General features: G+C 39.5%; 1 protein-coding gene across 2 annotated transcripts in view; it reads left to right on the top strand.

Moving 5' to 3' along the window:
* The window catches only part of NOCT (nocturnin), a 42350-nt gene that overhangs the window by 18844 nt on the left and 4063 nt on the right, over positions 1-19443 (top strand). The window lies entirely within an intron of this gene.

Raw genomic sequence — 19443 nt, 5'->3', positions numbered from 1 at the left:
TTATGTGTACTTTCCATTTGTCACACTGAAGATTGAAAAGACACGGATTCAAGCCTCCAGATTTAACAACCGGCGTTTTAACTCGAGTATGTGGTGGCGAAGAATACAGTGGCTGCTAGTACCGTTTGATACTATTGTCTTCATTCATGCTAAGACACCAGGAGTTTTAGCTACTGTAAACAAGGATCCGCAGCACAGTGAAAAAGGCAAATGATGTGTGGCAGTCTGCTTCCATAAAGATTTACAGCCTTGGAAACCCTACGGGGCAGTTCTACTCTGTTCTACAAGGTTGCTATGAGTTGGAATCGCCTCAACAGCAGTGGGTTTTTTTTTTTATTATTATTATGAAAATAGTTTTGATTTTGTATACCTCCTAACTATTGCCAAGGCCATCTTTTCCAACTATTAACCCTTCTTCTTTGTTTCCAATTTTTGCATTCCAATCACCAGTAATTATCAATGCATGTTTGATAAATTTCAGACTGGAGAAGTTGGTAAAAATCTTCATCTTTGGCCCTAGTGGTTAGTGCATAAATCTGAATAATAGTCAGATTAACTGGTCTTCCTTATAAGTGTTGTACTTCAGGATAGATCTTAAAATGTTCTTTTTGACAATGAATGTGGTGCCATTTTACTTCAATTTGTCATTCCCAGTATAGTAGACGTTAAGTATATCCAACCTGAATTTAGAGACCGTCTCAAGAATAGATTCGATGCATTGAACACTAATGATTGAAAACCCGACGAGTTGTGGGATGCCATTAATACATGACAATCATACATGAGGAAACCAAAAGTCACTAAAGGGGAAAGAAAAAAAAGATCAAATTGGATGTCAGAAGGGACTCTGAAACTTGCTCTTAAACGTAGAAATGGAATGGAAGAAATGATGAAGTAAAAGCTGAACAGAAGATTTCAAAGGGCGATTCAAAAAGAAAAAGTAAAGTATTATGACAAAATATACAAAGACCTGGAGTTAGAAAACTAAAAGGGAAGAATACACTCAGCATTTCTCAAGAAAGAACTGAAGAAAAATTTCGAGCTTTGAGTTGCAATACTGAAGGATTCTATGGGGAAAATATTGAACGACGATGCAGGAGGCATCTAAAGAAGATGGATGGACTATGCAGTCACTCTACGAAAAATAATTGATTGATGTTCAACCAATGGTCCTGAAGGAAGAATTCCAAGCTACGCTGAAGGCATTGGTGAAAAACAAGGCTCCAGGAATTGATGGAATACCAATTGAGATGTCTCAGCAAATAGATGCAATGCAGGAAGCGTTTACTTGTCTATGCCAAGAAATTTGGAAGATAGCTACCTGGCCAACCAACTGGAAAAGATCCATATACGTGCCTATTCCAAAGAAAGGTGATCCAACGGAATGTGGAAATTATCAAACAATATCATTAATATCACTTGCAAGTAAAATTATGCGGAAGGTAATTCAAAAATGGTTGCAGCAGTACACTGACAAGCAACTGCCAGAAATTCAAGCTGGATTCAGAAAAAAATGTAGAATGAGGGGTATCATTGCCAATATCAAATAGATCTTAGTTGAAAGCAGAATGCCAAAGAGATGTTTACTTATTTTTATTTATTGACTATGCAGTCATTCGACTGTGGACCATAACAAATTATGGTTAACAAATTGCGAAGAATGAGAATTCCAGAACACTTAATTGTGCTCATGAGGAACATGTAAATAGATCAAGCGGCAGTTGTTCAAATAGAACTAGGGGATACTGTGTGGTTTAAAGTCAGGAAATGTGTGCTTCAGGGTTGTATCCTTTCACCATGCTTATTCAGTGTGTTCGCTGAGCAAATAATACAAGAAGCTGGGCTATCTGAAGAGGAAAGTGGGATCGGGATTGGAGGGAGACTCATTAACAACCTGTGCTATGCGGATGACACAGTGGTTCTTGCTGAAAGAGAAGAGGACTTGAAGCACTTACTGATGAAGGTCAAAACTAAAGACTTAAGTATGGATTATATCTCAACGTAAAGAAAACAAAAATCCTCACAACTGGGCCAATAAGCAGCATCATGATAAATGGGATAACATTGAAGTTGTCAATGATTTCATTTTACTTGAATCCACAGTCAATGCCCGTGGAAGCAGCAGTCAAGAAATCAAGACACATTGCATTGGGCAAATCTGCTGCAAAAGACATCTTCAAAGTGTTAAAAAGTACCCTGAGGACTAAGATGCACCTGACCCAAGCCATGGTATTTTTAATCACCTCATACTCATGGAAAGCTGGGCAATGAATAAGGAAGACCAAAGAAGAATTGATGTATTTCAATTATGGTGCTGGCAAAGAATATTGAATATACCATGGCCTGCCAGAAGAACGAACAAAATGTCTTCAAAGAAGCACAGCCAGCGTGCTCCTTAGAAGGGAGGATGGCAGGACTTCATCTCACTTTGGACATGTTATCAGGGAAGACCAGTCCCTGGAGAAGGACATCATGCTTGGTAAAGTAAAGGTTTAGCAAAAAAAAAGAGGACCCTTAACGGAATGGATAGACATAGTGGGTGCAACAGTGGGTTCAAACATAGCAATGATTGTGAGGATGGCACAGGATCGGGCATGGTTCTGTTTTGTTCTACACGGGATTGCTATAAGCCGGAACCGACTCAGTGACACCTAACAACATACCCCCTAAAGGGTTTCAAACATTCCAAAAGGTCTGTGGTCTTATCTAGAGTAGTGTTTCCTACTGAGGATTCAAAAAAACAAACCCCTTGCCATTAAGTCGATTCTGATTCATAAGTAACCCTGTAGGACGGAGTAGAACTACCTCATAGGGTTTCCAAAGCTGTAAATCTTTATGGGAGCAGATTGCCAGGTCTTTCTCCTTTGGAGCTGCTGATGGTTTGAACTACCGACCTTTTGGTTAGCAGCCAAGTACTTCACCACTGTGCCACAAGGGCTCCTTTACTGAGAATTATTGGTATGGAAAATAAGTTAAGACAACCATTTCAAAAAAGTGAGATGGAATAGAATAGAAAATATCAACATGCATTTCATGTAGCAAAGGTAATTGTTTCATGAAGTTTGTTTTAGATATTTATATATGCCAAGCATGTACTGGGTTGTGAATGTAACTTAATAAGGTAAAAATAAGGCTTTCCTTTCCTGGTAAGGGGACTTGAGAGCCGAGGTGATTGTTAATGTAAAACTTCCCCGTCTTTGACTTCTGACTCCAAATGATTTAATTCCAGGAACACAAGCTGCTAGAGTATTGACTTGTTTGCAATCCAAAGGAGGACTTGCCCAATGTGCTTTTTAATTAGGACGAAAATTAATAAATTCAGTGCTGCCTGCAGTGGTTTCAGGGGCCTTTTAAAGAACTTGTAAACGTTAACAGAGTCTGTTTTTTATATAGCATAATTAAGGTGTGGTATTCGGATGTTGATTCATCCTACCTGGAATTGATAGGTATTCCTACCCTGTTTCTGCAGGATAGTAGGAAGAACATTTCTGCTAAACACCAGCAGGTAGATAATATTGGAATGAGCCCCCTTGAAAAGTCAGACAAATTATTCAAGGATGTTAATCTAGGAATCACCCTTCTTCTCTCTTTATCAGGCTTTGTTGTTTTTGTTTTTTCCCTAGCTTTAAGTATAATTTACACTCCATAAAATTCACCAATTGCACGTATACATTTCAGTAGTTTTTAGTGAATTTATAGAGTTGTGCAAATATCACCACCACCCAGTTTGATAAAATGTCTCCGTGCCCTCAAAATTCCCTCAAGGCCCTTTTCAGTGAAGCCTCACTTCCATCCTCAAACGTAGGCAACCACTGATCTGCTTTCAGTCTTTATAGATGTACCTTTTCTGGACAAAACCTCAAAACCCAAACCCATTGCCGTCGGGTCAATTCCAACTCACATCGGCTGCAGAGTAGAACTGCCCCACAGGGTTTCCAGGACTGTAATCTTTGCAGGAGCGGATTGCCGTGTCTTTTCTGCCATGGAGCTGCTGGTGAATTCAAACCTCCAGCCTTTTGGTTCGTAGCCACGTGCTTAACTACGGAGCCACCAGGGCTCTTATTTGAGTGGGTATGTAGTGGCTATCTCCTTGTAGTTTTAATTTGCATTTCCTTAATGACAGATAATATTAAACATCTTTGCGTGTGCTTATTTGCTGTTCTGTGTCTTCTTTGGTAAAACACCTGTTCAAGTTTTTTTTTGCCTGTTTTTTAATTGATGAATTCTTTTATATACATATTTTGGATAAAAGTCATTTATAAGATACATGATTTGCAAATGCTTTGTCTCAGTCTAGTGGCTTGTCTTTTCATTTTTTTTAATGGTGCCTTTTTAAGAGCAAAATATTTTAATTTTAATGAAATTCAGTTTATTAATACTTTTTTCTTTTAGGCTTAGCATAATGCTTTTTCAGGTTCATCCACGTTGCATGAATCAGCAACTTGTCCTTTTTCATCTCCAAACAGCATTTCTTTGTATGGATGTACCACAGCTGCTTAGCCATTCACCTGTTGAAGGGCATCTTGGCTGCTTCTGGGTTTTGGCAATTGTGAATACAACTGCTAGAAACATTTGTGTACATATTTTCTGTGAAGGTAATTTTCACACACCTGGGAGCGTGATTTCTGAGTCAGAACTGACTGTACGGCACATAACGACAATATGCTAAATCAATGCTTAATTTATTAAACTGCCAAATGGTCTTCCAGAGTGGCCTAACATGGGAAGCAATAATGAATGGCAAAGGAATAATGTATTATTAAATATTTGATGGAATTCACTAGGGAAGCCATCAGGGTCTGGACTTTTTAAACTAGCAATTCATTTTCTTTGCTGTCATGATTAAAGGACATCCATAGAGCCAAGGGGGGAGGGGGGGTGGGATCGGGAGTACCTCTGGGCAAGAATTTCACAGACTAGCACTCTTCTCACCTAAAGTTCAATAGTTGTTTTTTGTTTTTTTTTTTAACTTTTATTAAGCTTCAAGTGAACATTTACAAATCCAATCAGTCTGTCACATATAAGTTTACATACATCTCACTCCCTACTCCCACTTGCTCTCCCCTTCTTGAGTCAGCCCTTTCAGTCTCTCCTTTCGTGACAATTTTGCCGGCTTCTCTCTCTCTCTCTCCTCCCATCCCCCCTCCAGACAAGAGTTGCCAACACAATCTCAAGTGTCCACCTGATATAATTAGCTCACTCTTCATCAGCATCTCTTTCCCACCCGCTGACCAGTCCCTTTCATGTCTGATGAGTTGTCTTTGGGGATGGTTCCTGTCCTGTGCCAACAGAAGGTCTGGGGACCATGGCCGCCGGGATTCCTCTAGTCTCAGTCAGACCATTAAGTATGGTCTTTTATGAGAATTTGGGGTCTGTATCCCACTGATCTCCTGCTCCCTCAGGGGTCCTCTGCTGTGCTCCCTGTCAGGGCAGTCATCAATTGTGGCCGGGCACCAACTAGTTCTTCTGGTTGCAGAATGATGTAGGTCTCTGGTTCATGTGGCCCTTTCTGTCTCTTGGGCTCTTAGTTGTCGTGTGGCCTTGGTGTTCTTCATTTTCCTTTGCTCCAGGTGGGTTGAGACCAATTGATGCATCTTAGATGGCTCCTTGTTAGCATTCAAGACCCCAGACGCCACATTTCAAAGTGGGATGCAGAATGTTTTCATAATAGAATTATTTTGCCAATTGACTTAGAAGTCCCCACAAACCATGTTCCCCAGACCCCCGCCCTTGCTCCGCTGACCTTTGAAGCATTCATTTTATCCCGGAAATTTCTTTGCTTTTGGTCCAGTCCAATTGAGCTGACCTTCCATGTATTGAGTGTTGTCTTTCCCGTCACCTAAAGCAGTTCTTATCTACTGATTAATCAATAAAAAACCCTCTCCCACCCTCCCTCCCTCCCCCCTCGTAACCACAAAAGTATGTGTTCTTCTCAGGTTTACTATTACTCAAGATCTTATAATAGTGGTCTTATACAATATTTGTCCTTTTGCCTCTGACTAATTTCGCTCAGCATAATGCCTTCCAGGTTCCTCCATGTTATGAAATGTTTCAGAGATTCGTCACTGTTCTTTATCGATGCGTAGTATTCCATTGTGTGAATATACCACAATTTATTTACCCATTCATCTGTTGACGGACACCTTGGTTGCTTCCAACTTTTTGCTGTTGTAAACAGAGCTGCAATAAACATGGGTGTGCATATATCTGTTTTTATGAAGGCTCTTGTATCTCTAGGGTATATTCCGAGGAGTGGGATTTCTGGGTTGTATGGTAGTTCTATTTCTAACTGTTTAAGATAACGCCATATAGATTTCCAAAGTGGTTGTACCATTTTACATTCCCACCAGCAGTGTATAAGAGTTCCAATCTCTCCGCAGCCTCTCCAACATTTATTATTTTGTGTTTTTTGGATTAATGCCAGCCTTGTTGGTGTGAGATGGAATCTCATCGTAGTTTTAATTTGCATTTCTCTAATGGCTAATGATCGTGAGCATTTTCTCATGTATCTGTTGGCTGCCTGAATATCTTCTTTAGTGAAATGTGTGTTCATATCCTTTGCCCACTTTTTGATTGGGTTGTTTGTCTTTTTGTGGTTGAGTTTTGACAGAATCATGTAGATTTTAGAGATCAGGCGCTGGTCAGAGATGTCACAGCTGAAAATTCTTTCCCAGTCTGTAGGTGGTCTTTTTACTCTTTTGGTGAAGTCTTTAGATGAGCATAGATGTTTGATTTTTAGGAGCTCCCAGTTATCGGGTTTCTCTTCATCATTTTTGGTAATGTTTTGTATTCTGTTTATGCCTTGTATTAGGGCTCCTAGGGTTGTCCCAATTTTTTCTTCCATGATCTTTATCGTTTTAGTCTTTATGTTTAGGTCTTTGATCCACTTGGAGTTAGTTTTTGTGCATGGTGTGAGGTATGGGTCCTGTTTCATTCTTTTGCAAATGAATATCCAGTTATGCCAGCACCATTTGTTAAAAAGGCTTTCTTTTCCCCAATTTACTGACACTGGTCCTTTGTCAAATATCAGCTGCTCATACGTGGATGGATCTATGTCTGGGTTCTCAATTCTGTTCCATTGGTCTATGTGCCTGTTGTTGTACCAGTACCAGGCTGTTTTGACTACTGTGGCTGTATAATAGGTTCTGAAATCAGGTAAAGTGAGGCCTCCCACTTTCTTCTTCTTTTTCAGTAATGCTTTGCTTATCCGGGGCTTCTTTCCCTTCCATATGAAATTGGTGATTTGTTTCTCTATCCCCTTAAAATATGACATTGGAATTTGGATCGGAAGTGCGTTAAATGTATAGATGGCTTTTGGTAGAATAGACATTTTTACTATGTTAAGTCTTCCTATCCATGAGCAAGGTATGTTTTTCCACTTAAGTATGTCCTTTTGAATTTCTTGTAGTAGAGCTTTGTAGTTTTCTTTGTATAGGTCTTTTACATCCTTGGTAAGATTTATTCCTAAGTATCTTATCTTCTTGGGGGCTACTGTGAATGGTATTGATTTGGTGATTTCCTCTTCGATGTTCTTTTTGTTGATGTAGAGGAATCCAAGTGATTTTTGTATGTTTATTTTATAACCTGAGACTCTGCCAAGCTCTTCTATTAGTTTCAGTAGTTTTCTGGAGGATTCCTTAGGGTTTTCTGTGTATATAATCATGTCATCTGCAAATAGTGATAACTTTACTTCTTCCTTGCCAATCCGGATACCTTTTATTTCTTTGTCTAGCCTAATTGCCCTGGCTAGGACTTCCAGCACGATGTTGAATAAGAGCGGTGATAAAGGGCATCCTTGTCTGGTTCCCGTTTTCAAGGGAAATGCTTTCAGGTTCTCTCCATTTAGAGTGATATTGGCTGTTGGCTTTGCATAGATGCCCTTTATTATGTTGAGGAATTTTCCTTCAATTCCTATTTTGGTAAGAGTTTTTTTATCATAAATGGGTGTTGGACTTTGTCAAATGCCTTTTCTGCATCAATTGATAAGATCATGTGGTTTTTGTCTTTTGTTTTATTTATGTGATGGATTACATTAATGGTTTTTCTGATATTAAACCAGCCTTGCATACCTGGTATAAATCCCACTTGATCATGGTGAATTATTTTTTTGATGTGTTGTTGGATTCTATTGGCTAGAATTTTGTTGAGGATTTTTGCATCTATGTTCATGAGGGATATAGGTCTGTAATTTTCTTTTTTTGTAATGTCTTTACCTGGTTTTGGTATCAGGGAGATGGTGGCTTCATAGAATGAGTTGGGTAGTATTCCGTCATTTTCTATGCTTTGAAATACCTTCAGAAGTAGTGGTGTTAACTCTTCTCTGAAAGTTTGGTAGAACTCTGCAGTGAAGCCGTCCGGGCCAGGGCTTTTTTTTGTTGGGAGTTTTTTGATTACCGTTTCAATCTCTTTTTTTGTTATGGGTCTATTTAGTTGTTCTACTTCTGAATGTGTTAGTTTAGGTAGGTAGTGTTTTTCCAGGAATTCATCCATTTCTTCTAGGTTTTCAAATTTGTTAGAGTACAATTTTTCATAATAATCTGAAATGATTCTTTTAATTTCATTTGGGTCTGTTGTGATGTGGTCCTTCTCATTTCTTATTTGGGTTATATGTTTCCTTTCCTGTATTTCTTTAGTCAGTCTAGCCAATGGTTTATCAATTTTGTTAATTTTTTCAAAGAACCAGCTTTTGGCTTTGTTAATTCTTTCAATTGTTTTTCTGTTCTCTAATTCATTTAGTTCAGCTCTAATTTTTATTATTTCTTTTCTTCTGCTGCCTGATGGATTCTTTTGTTGCTCAGTTTCTATTTGTTCAAGTTGTCGGGACAGTTCTCTGATTTTGGCTCTTTCTTCTTTTTGTATGTGTGCATTTATCGATAGAAATTGGCCTCTGAGCACTGCTTTTGCTGTCTCCCAGAGGTTTTGATAGGAAGTATTTTCATTCTCGTTGCTTTCTAAGAATTTCCTTATTCCCTCCTTGATGTCTTCTATAACCCAGTCTTTTTTCAGGAGGGTATTGTTCATTTTCCCAGTATTTGATTTCTTCTCCCTAGTTTTTCTGTTATTGATCTCTAGTTTTATTGCCTTGTGGTCTGAGAAGATGCTTTGTAATATTTCGATGTTTTGGACTCTGCAAAGGTTTGTTTTATGACCTAATATGTGGTCTATTCTAGAGAATGTTCCATGTGCGCTAGAAAAAAAAAGTATATTTTGCAGCAGTTGGATGGAGAGTTCTGTATAAGTCAATGAGGTCAAGTTGGTTGATTGTTGTAATTAGATCTTCCGTGTCTCTATTGAGCTTCTTACTGGATGTCCTGTCCTTCTCCGAAAGTCGTGTGTTGAAGTCTCCTACTATAATTGTGGAGGTATCTATCTCACTTTTCAGTTCTGTTAAAATTTGGTTTATGTATCTTGCAGCCCTGTCATTGGGTGCATAAATATTTAATATGGTTATGTCTTCCTGATCAATTGTCCCTTTTATCATTATATAGTGTCCTTCTTTATCCTTTGTGGTGGATTTAAGTCTAAAGTCTATTTTGTCAGAAATTAATATTGCTACTCCTCTTCTTTTTTGCTTATTGTTTGCTTGATATATTTTTTTCCATCCTTTGAGTTTTAGTTTGTTTGTGTCTCTAAGTCTAAGGTGTGTCTCTTGTAGGCAGCATATAGATGGATCGTGTTTCTTTATCCAGTCTGTGACTCTCTGTGTCTTTATTGGTGCATTTAGTCCATTTACATTCAGCGTAATTATAGATAAATAAGTTTTTAGTGCTGTCATTTTGATGCCTTTTTATGTGTGTTGTTGACAATTTCATTTTTCCACATACTTTTTTGTGCTGAGGCGTTTTTCTTAGTAAATTGTGAGATCCTCATTTTCATAGTGTTTGACATTATGTTAGTTGAGTCGTTACGTTTTTCTTGGCTATTATCTTGAGTTATGGAGTTGTTATACCTTTTTGTGGTTACCTTATTATTTACCCCTATTTTTCTAAGTAAAAACCTAACTTGTATTGTTCTATATCGCCTTGTATCACTCTCCATCTGGCAGTTCAATGCCTCCTGTATTTAGTCCCTCTTTTTGATTATTGTGATCTTTTACCTATTGACTTCCATGATTCCCTGTTATGTGTATTATTATTATTATTATTATTATTTTTTAATTAATCTTACTTTGTTTTTGTGATTTCCCTATTTGAGTTGATATCAGGACATTCTGTTTTGTGACCTTGTATTGTGCTGGTATCTGATATTATTGGTTTTACGATCAAACAATATCCTTTAGTATTTCTTGTAGCTTTGGTTTGGTTTTTGCAAATTCTCTAAACTTGTGTTTATCTGTAAATATCTTAATTTCCCCTTCATATTTCAGAGAGAGTTTTGCTGGATATATGATCCTTGGCTGGCAGTTTTTCTCCTTCAGTGTTCTGTATATGTCGTCCCATTCCCTTCTTGCCTGCATGGTTTCTGCTGAGTAGTCTGAACTTACTCTTATTGATTCTCCCTTGAAGGAAACCTTTCTTTTCTCCCTGGCTGCTTTTAAAATTTTCTGTTTATCTTTGGTTTTGGCGAGTTTGATGATAATATGTCTTGGTGTTTTTCTTTTTGGATCAATCTTAAATGGGGTTCGATGAGCATCTTGGATAGATATCCTTTCGTCTTTCATGATGTCAGGGAAGTTTTGTGTCAGGAGTTCTTCAACTATTTTCTCTGTGTTTTCTGTCCCCCCTCCCTGTTCTGGGACTCCAATCACCCGCAGGTTATCCTTCTTGATAGAGTCCCACATGATTCTTAGGGTTTCTTCATTTTTTTTAATTCTTTTATCTGATTTTTTTTCAGCTATGTTGGTGTTGATTCCCTGGTCCTCCAGATGTCCCAGTCTGCATTCTAATTGTTCGAGTCTGCTCCTCTGACTTCCTAGTGCGTTGTCTAATTCTGTAATTTTATTGTTAATCTTTTGGATTTCTACATGCTGTCTCTCTATGGATTCTTGCAACTTATTAATTTTTCCACTATGTTCTTGAATAATCTTTTTGAGTTCTTCAACAGTTTTATCGGTGTGTTCCTTGGCTTTTTCTGCAGTTTGCCTTATTTCATTTGTGATGTCTTGAAGCATTCTGTAAATTAGTTTTTTATATTCTGTATCTGATAATTCCAGGATTGTATCTTCATTTGGGAAAGATTTTGATCCTTTTGTTTGGGGGGTTGGAGAAGCTGTCATGGTCTGCTTCTTTAAGTGGTTTGATATGGATTGTTGTCTCCGAGCCATCACTGGGAAACTAGTTTTTCCAGAAAATCCGCTAAAAAAAAAATGCAGTCAGATCCCTATCACAGTTCTCCCTCTGGCTCAGGCTATTCGGATGTTAATGAAGCCGCCTGGGGAGGGTGGGGGAGGGAACAGAGAGATAGGAGAGTAGCACCTCAGAATATAGCCAAAGTTGCTTGTCTTGCTTGGAATGACTATTATATCTGAGACTCCCGCGGGGCGTGTCGCCTATGTGTGCTGGCTGTGTGGAGATTGCCCCTGGGGGGTCTGGCCCGCTGGAGTCAAGGTCAGATCCTCCGCTTCCAGCCCCACGCCCAGCGTCAAGGCTCCCCTACTGGGACAGTGCACTCTCGACTCCAAAATCAGTCGCTGCCTCCTGGGGACTTCATGTCCCTCCAGCCGCATTGTCGTGCCACTCACGCGAACCAGTTGGGCCGCCTCCCGGGGTTATTTCAGGTGGGTGGAGCAGCTCCCCGTGCTTGTGCCGTGACCGAGTGTCCCGGCTGGGACGCTGTTCTCCCCGCTCCAATACCAGTCGCTGCCTCCCGGGGACTTCTCCTACCGGCTGCATCCCACGCCGCCCGCACGACCCGGCTGAGCCCCCTCCTGGGGTTAGTTCAGGGGGGTGGAGCAGCTTTCCGTGTTTATGCCGTACCTGCGTCCAGTCCAAATCCCGGCGGGATGGTTCCCCGGCTGGGATGCTGCTCTCCCCGTTCCAAGACCAGTCACTGCCTCCCGGGGACTTCTTCTACCGGCTGCTTCCCACGCCGCCTGTGGAACCGGCTGGTCCCCCTCCTGGGGTTAGTTTAGGGGGGTGGAGCAGCTCTTTGTGCTTGTGCCGTACCTGAGTGGTACGCTGGCTCCAGGCTCTGAAAACAATCGCTGCTTCCCCATATTAGTTCGTTCTCCGTCTCTAAATCTGTGTTTGTTGTTCAGGGTTCATAGATTGTTGTGTATGTGATCGATTCACTTGTTTTTCCGTGTCTTTGTTGTAAGAGGGATCCGAGGTAGCGTCTGCCTAGTCCGCCATCTTGGCTCCGCCTCTCCTCAGATTCAGTTCAATAGTTTTTATGAGTAAAAGCTGCTTAGCTTATTGTACACCTTTGGCTGATATCCAGAGCACTACAATATGATTGTTTTTGACGGTTCTTTATTTCCCTACAGTGTATTTTTAATACATCAACCAGTGAGGTATTTTTAAAATATAAATCTGATTCTCATACCTGCATAGTACTCTCCAATGGCTTCCTTTCTCAGAGAAAGGCCAAAGCCCTTAGAATGGCCTGTAAGATCCTACATGATATATTCCCTTGTCTCTCATTATCTCACTGACCTCATCTCCTTCCGTTCATTGTGTTCTGGTCACACCAATCTTTGTGTTCATCCTACTTGCCAAGCATAGTCCTTCCTCAGGGCCTTTGCACTTGCTATTCCCTCTGTTTGGAATTTTTTCCCCGTTGGATCATTACAAGGCTTATTTCCTTACCACCTTCGCATTTCTGCAGAAACCTTGGTGGCGTAGTGGTTAAGTGCTACAGCTGCTAACCAAAAGACCGTAGTTTGAATCCACCAGGTGCTCCTTGGAAACTGTGGGGCAGTTCTACTCTGTCCTGTTGGGTTGCTATGAGTTGGAATCGACTCAGTGGCAACGGGTTTGGTTGTTGGTTTCATGTTTCTGCTCAAATCCCATCCTTTAGTGGAGGCCTTCTTGAGCATTCCATATAAAATAGTAACTCCCTGTGTTAGTGGTTAAGTGCTACAGAGGTCGGCAGTTCGAATCCACCAGGCGCTTCTTGGAAACTCTGGGGCAGTTCTACACTGTTCTGTAGGGTTGCTATGAGTCGGAATTGATTCAACTGCAGTGGGTTTTTTTTTGTTGTTGTTGTTTGGCCATCTAGCATTTCCTGTCCCCTTTTTCACGTTTATTTTTCTCCCTAACACTTTTCACCATATGACAAACTCTGTTATCATTTGTCTCTCCCCAATAGAAGGTAAGCTACATGAGGACAAGGATCTTAGTCTCTTTTGTTCACTGTGCATTTCAAGTAGGCTAGAGTAGTGGCTGGCACATAGTAGGCACTGTGAGGGACCATTTGTGTGTGTGAGAGAGTGAGGCAGAGGATGGTATTGGCTACCAAGTGGTGTATGGAGAATTAGAGCTCCATATCTAAGTCCTGTTTGAATTTTAAGTCTTTTTCTGTTTACTCTTATCCATTCTGATTGTTTTAATCCTTATTGTACCCTAGGCCATTGCATATAGTTAGCACTTAGTTTTTCTCTTGTAATTCATGTGTATTAATCTTTCCCCAAACACTAATCTTTTTGAAGGAAAAGGTTAGCAAATTATTTCATTGGCATGAGGCACCCTTCTCGAAACTCAGAGAATAGGGAAATAAGAATGTACAGTTAGCCAACAGATTATCCCTTAGGCCTGTGGGATTAGATTAGATCAAGAGATTAGCTGGTGATGGTCCCACAGCCTGAGAGTGAACTGCAGAAGGTGATCAGCAGAGAGCACAATGAGGACAGAGCCCGGCACATTGGAGGCCCTCAGTAAGAGGTATGAAGGAAGGTGGACTACTGGAAATCCCTCTCAGGGCCGTCCGTGTCTTTCTGTCCTAATTTTGTGCTCACTATGCAACAGGCTGATTCATTAATCAGCTTCCCAGGTACCTTCGTATCAGAGGGGCATGTCCTGTCACCGTCCCTTTGTCACCAAATAATCGGGCATCCAGGTTTGCGTTAGTCTATCCTGGGGACCGTCTTTGGATTTTCCGCAAGATCTAAGGGCCAGACACAGGACTGTAGTAAATGCCCCCTGACACTTCCCCTGTATCTCGTCTCTTACTCAAATTTTTGCCTTGTGACAGCTTTCTCAGGTGAATGAACCTATAGTGAGACAGCAGCGAAAGGTCTATGCCAGTAAAGCTTCCTTTAAAAGCAAGTTTGATACATTATTCCAAACCTGAGTAGTTATCACACCTCACAGAAATTGTCCATTCTGGATCTCAGATGTGAGGAAACGAAAAGCCTTTCTGAATACAACATCCAGGTTTTCTTAACAGAAACGATATAGTTTAATAGAGAAAAATGTGTCTGTCTCTAGTGAAAATAACAGAGACATTCTATGAAGAGCACATGACCCTGCGTTTGAAAGCTTTCCACCGGTTCTAACCAACATGCATTTTCCAAATAATCTTGAAGAAATTGTGATCATTTAACAAGTCCTCATCATAAAGTTACATAAGCAGGACTGGAGAGTTGTGACCCAGATGAGTAATCATAGACCTGGGACTAGAATCAGCGCTGTTGATGGCCCATCTCAGGTGAGGCTCAGTATTGGGCCATGCCACAGTGTGTCCTGTAAAGCTTTGTTTTTTGGCAGTAGGTTTAGTTTTGGGAAACCATCAGAAGTCTTTCAGAGCCAAGTCACAAATAAGGTAGATGATCAGATTTAATAGTCTGCTATTGGTCCAAAATGCGTTGACTCTAAAAAGAATGTTTTCCTTGAGTATTGTAGCTAATAGCCTATGAAGGCATTTCAAAAACTAGAATTCCAAAAAATATTTTGAATGGTGGTAGCAACAACACTGGACTCAGTAGCCATCTAGGTAACTTTTGAACGACAGCGCATTGGGATGAGTATATCGTATAGTAGCAACAACAATAATAGCTAACGTCTATTGAGTACCGCTTACTTTTTCTTTGGATTCTTGCATTTAACCCAAAAACCCAGTGCTGTCGAGTCGTTCCAACTCATAGCAACCCTATAGGACAGAGTAGAACTGCCCCATAGAGTTTCCAAGGAGCACCTGGCGAATTTTAGTCTGCACAGTAATCTTATAAAGAATGTAAAAGGTACTTAACATGCATAATTTCATTTATTATTTTTTTTAATTTATTTTTAACAATAATGTGTCTTAAGGATTAAGGACCCTGGTCTTGGACTCAGAATGCCTGGGTTCAAGTCCCAGCTCCTCCACCTGATGGCTCCTTCACTTCTGTGACCTTGGGCACAATATCTAACTTCTGTGCAATTGCCCGATCTGTAAAATGGGCATAAATGTATTTCGTTGTGATTAAATGAGTTAGTGCATGTTAAATACTTAAACCAGTGTCTGGCATATAAAGGTGCAAATATTAGTACTAGTAGTAGGTTTGATGCAAATTATAAGGAAATACATACAATAAAATAAAACATCAGCCCTGTCCCCATCTCCCAATTTTACTCCCCAGAGGCAGCCACCTCATTCCTTTCCCCTGGTGTTTGCCTCCAAATAATAGGATTTTACTGCTACTTTTTGATTTTCTTAGTTGCAGGCATTATCTGTTGACCTGAGTCCTGTTTTCCTAACCTCCTTCTCTCCAGTTATCTGTTGAAGTTCTTTCTCCTCTCATCGATATTCGCCTTTTTTTTTATCCTTGGCTTACTCTTCCATTTTGCTGAAGTGCATTCTGTAGAAACTTACTGACAAAAGGGTACACAAGAATAAATTTTTGGATTTTGTTCTCTGGAAATGCCCTTACTCAGCCATTGTACTTGAGTGATAGTTTAGTTAGGAATAAAGATGGAAATTGAAAATCACTTTGTCAGAATTTTATTGCTCAATTGTCTTGTGGCTTCTTAGGAAGCCAATATGTTTCTTCGTCTTTGTATGGCACTTCCTTTTTTCCCCCTTCTCAAAGCTTTTAGAATCTCCTGCCATCCTCTTGGTTAGCGGCCGAGCGCTTAACCATTGTGCAACCAGGGCTCCTCCTCTATCCTGGTGTTGAGAAACTTCTCAGTAAAGTGCCTTATTGTAGGCCTGCATTTATTGTGGGCTCTTTCAGTCTGAAAATTCATCCTTCGGTTCTGGGAAACACCCCCCCCCCCGCCCCTTTCTTTTTTAAATATTCCCTTTGTGTTTTTTTTTTGTTTGTTTTTGAAGCTCTTGGACTGATCTTCAATTTTTTATCTTTTTGTTCTATGTTCTGATAATCTTTTTAGGCTTTATCGTCTAATCACATCCAGTTTTTATCTTTGAATCTTTATATTTGATTTCTAAGAGTTCTTTTTTCCTGATCATTTCACTCAGTGTTTTTATTATAAAATAATATACAAATACAGAAAACTACACAAAACAAATGTATAGCTGAGTGGATTATTTATAAGGTCTGGAAAGGACTTTGCCAGCTACTTGGGGACACCATCTCATTCCCAACTTCTTCCCTCTTTCCAAAACTAACCACTGTCCTTCTGTAGTCATCATTTCATCACTTCCTTACATTTCTGTATGGTTTTGTCAATCAACTGTGCATCCTAAGTCATTATAATTTAGTTTTGAGCCCGTTTTTTAAAAATATGATACCTTAAGTTTTTAATCTATGGGTTAAAAACGTAAGGAAAACTCCATCCTTTTCCTCACAGTTGATCTTTTGAAGAACTAGGATACTTGGTTTGTAGAGTGGCCTACAGTCTGGATTTTGCCAGCTGTGTAACTGTGGTGCAGTTCAACATAGTACTCTGTCCTGGGTGTTTTATGCAAATTGGCATCTGGACCCAGATGCTTAATCAACCTTTTATCACTTTGGCAAGACTATATAGGTAGTGTTGTGTTTTTTCATCAGGAAGCATGTAATGTTTGGTTGTGTCTACTTTTGTGATGTTAGCTGCTATTGATGTTCATTATCTAAATGCATTAGTTCACTGGGAATTGCAAAATGATGTTATTCCAATTCTATCGTTCCATTTTTATGTATTAGCTGCAATATTTTTATACCACTACACTGGTAGCGTAGTGGTTAGGAGCTACAGCTGCTAACCAAAAGGTCAGCAGTTCAAATCCACCAGATGTGCTCCTTGGAAACCCTATGGGGTAGTTCTACTCTGTCCTGTAGGGTTGCTAGGAGTTGGAATCGACTTGACGTCAACGGGTTTGTTTGTTTTGGTTATTTGGCTATCAAGTTGTACAGTTCATAAAGGAAAGGCAGGATAGAGTCTTGGTTTTTTCTCTTTGTTTTCTAATTTTCAAAATAATATGTTGGTTCCCTGCTGTCTTTGGAAGGTGACTATTTGATCTTTTTATTAAAATGTGGTAAATATATATATATATTATGTACAATTCTGTGACATTAATTATATTCATGGCATTGTGCACCACTATCCACTTCCAAAATTTTCCGTCGCTGTCCATAGAAAACTCACTGCCCCCCGACCGATAACTCCCTTTTTCCTCCTCCCTCGGGTCACCACTAATAAAATTTGTTCTCTATACACTTGCCTGTTCTAGATATTTCATGTAGGTGGGATCATACAATATGTGTCCTCTTGTGACTTATTTCACGCAGCACAATGTTCTCAAGGTTCATCCTTGTTGTAGCGTGTATTAGGACTTCATTTTTCTTTATGGCGGAGTAATATTCAATTGTGTTGTGTATATACCACATTTTGTTTATCCATGCATGTGTTGATGGTCACTTGTGTTGTTCCTGCCTCTTGGCTGTTGTGTCCAGAGTTCTTTTGACATGAGTCTTGTAGTCTTTCCTAGCTTCCCTGCTATCTGTGATGACAGAATATTTCAGAGTCATATACTTCCTTACCCAGACCTAGAATCAGCCATTTCTGCAAGAAGCCCTCATTTCCTTTAGTGGAAATTGCATTCCAACTCTGCATTTGAACTCCCTGTGGGCACCAGCGATGCTCATTGCTATTTGGTCATCGTTTTTAGGCCTTTTCTGTGGACATAGAATACTTCATAAGCTCATACTGATACTTCCAATTAAGAACTATAGGGTTTTTACTGAACCCTCTTTTCTTTAAAGGAATGATAGAATTGGAATATCTCATAATTATTCGTATGTTCATTTTTGGATCATATAGCTATTACGTATTATACTTTCCCTTTTAACCTTATTTAAACTTGATTTTCTCTAAGTAGCTATATGTTTAATGCTCACCACCAGTTCTTAAACCAGTGTCCCTGGTTATTTTGGTTTGAAGCTTGTTCTCTAGTTCCAGAGGTAGCAAAACTTTTCTGAAGAGGCCTGGATAGTAAATATTTTAGGCTTTGTGTGCCGGAAGTGGGCTTATTCTGTGTGTTTGTATATTTAACAGCCCTTTAAAAATGTAAAAACCATTCTTAGCTCAAGGACCCTGTACAAGACCAGGCCTGTCCATGAGGCAGTATTCCAGGGGTTCTTGTATATTGATAAAACCCTTAGCTCACATTTTCTTTCCTTGTGTGTTTTAAATACGTTACTTCATTTTCGTCTGGCATGAAGCGCTGTAGTTGAAATCTGATAATCTAATTTTATTTTTCCTGCAAGCCACTTGTTGTTCTTGCCTAGATGCCCAAAGGATATGTAAATTTTTTTGTACAGTCCGGTTGGTGTTGGTCATTTTTTGGTTGATATCGTTAGGTATGCAATGTGTTTTTTCAATATATAGTTTCAAGGTTTTTTTTTTTTTTTTTAGGGAAATTTTCTTGTTTTATAGTTTTTAGTTCTTGTTTTGCACCTTTGCATTTATTTTCAGCTATAAAAACTATTATCCGTATGTTGGATCTTTAATATTTGCCCCCTTTCTCTTAAATCATTTATCATTTCTTTTTTATTTTTGTTGCTAATTTTTTTCCTGTTGCCTCATTTCTAAGTTTTCTAATTCTGATTGATGCTATTCTTTCTTGTCATAGGGTACAGTTTTGATTTGTTTTATGGGCATGTCCTTCTGTCATGTTTTCATTATCTGAACGACTGTTATTCTGTTCCTTATCCTCTTTATGTGAAATTGGTTTTTCTAAATTTTTAGAAGGAAGTGTGATTCAGGATGGTTTTTATGACATCAGATAACTCCTCAAACCTTGGAAGTACTATACCCCCATCTTATTCCCTTTAATTTTCATATGGTACTTACTTTTTATCACAATAAGAATCCCAAGGCCCAGCTTGGGAAAGATATGTTGCCATCAAAAGGAATGTAGAGTGATTCTATTGGAAACTGAACTACATCGAGCTAGTAGTTCACCTGGAGCCTGATGGAGGCCAAATATCAGTTTATTTCAAATCTAAAATAATTCCACAGTGCGCTTGTGAGTTTTCTGTGGTGTCCTCGGTGGGACACCTTGGCACACGGTTTGGTGGGGGGTCACAATTCCAGGTGAGGCTGCTGCACCTGATCTTGCAGCCACACTTTGAGAACCACTAGG

Source organism: Loxodonta africana, chromosome 5, assembly GCF_030014295.1.
Source record: "Loxodonta africana isolate mLoxAfr1 chromosome 5, mLoxAfr1.hap2, whole genome shotgun sequence".
Taxonomy (NCBI): Eukaryota; Metazoa; Chordata; class Mammalia; order Proboscidea; family Elephantidae; genus Loxodonta; species Loxodonta africana.
Note: the sequence above shows the minus strand (reverse complement) of the source record. Positions and strands in the feature narration are given on the sequence as shown.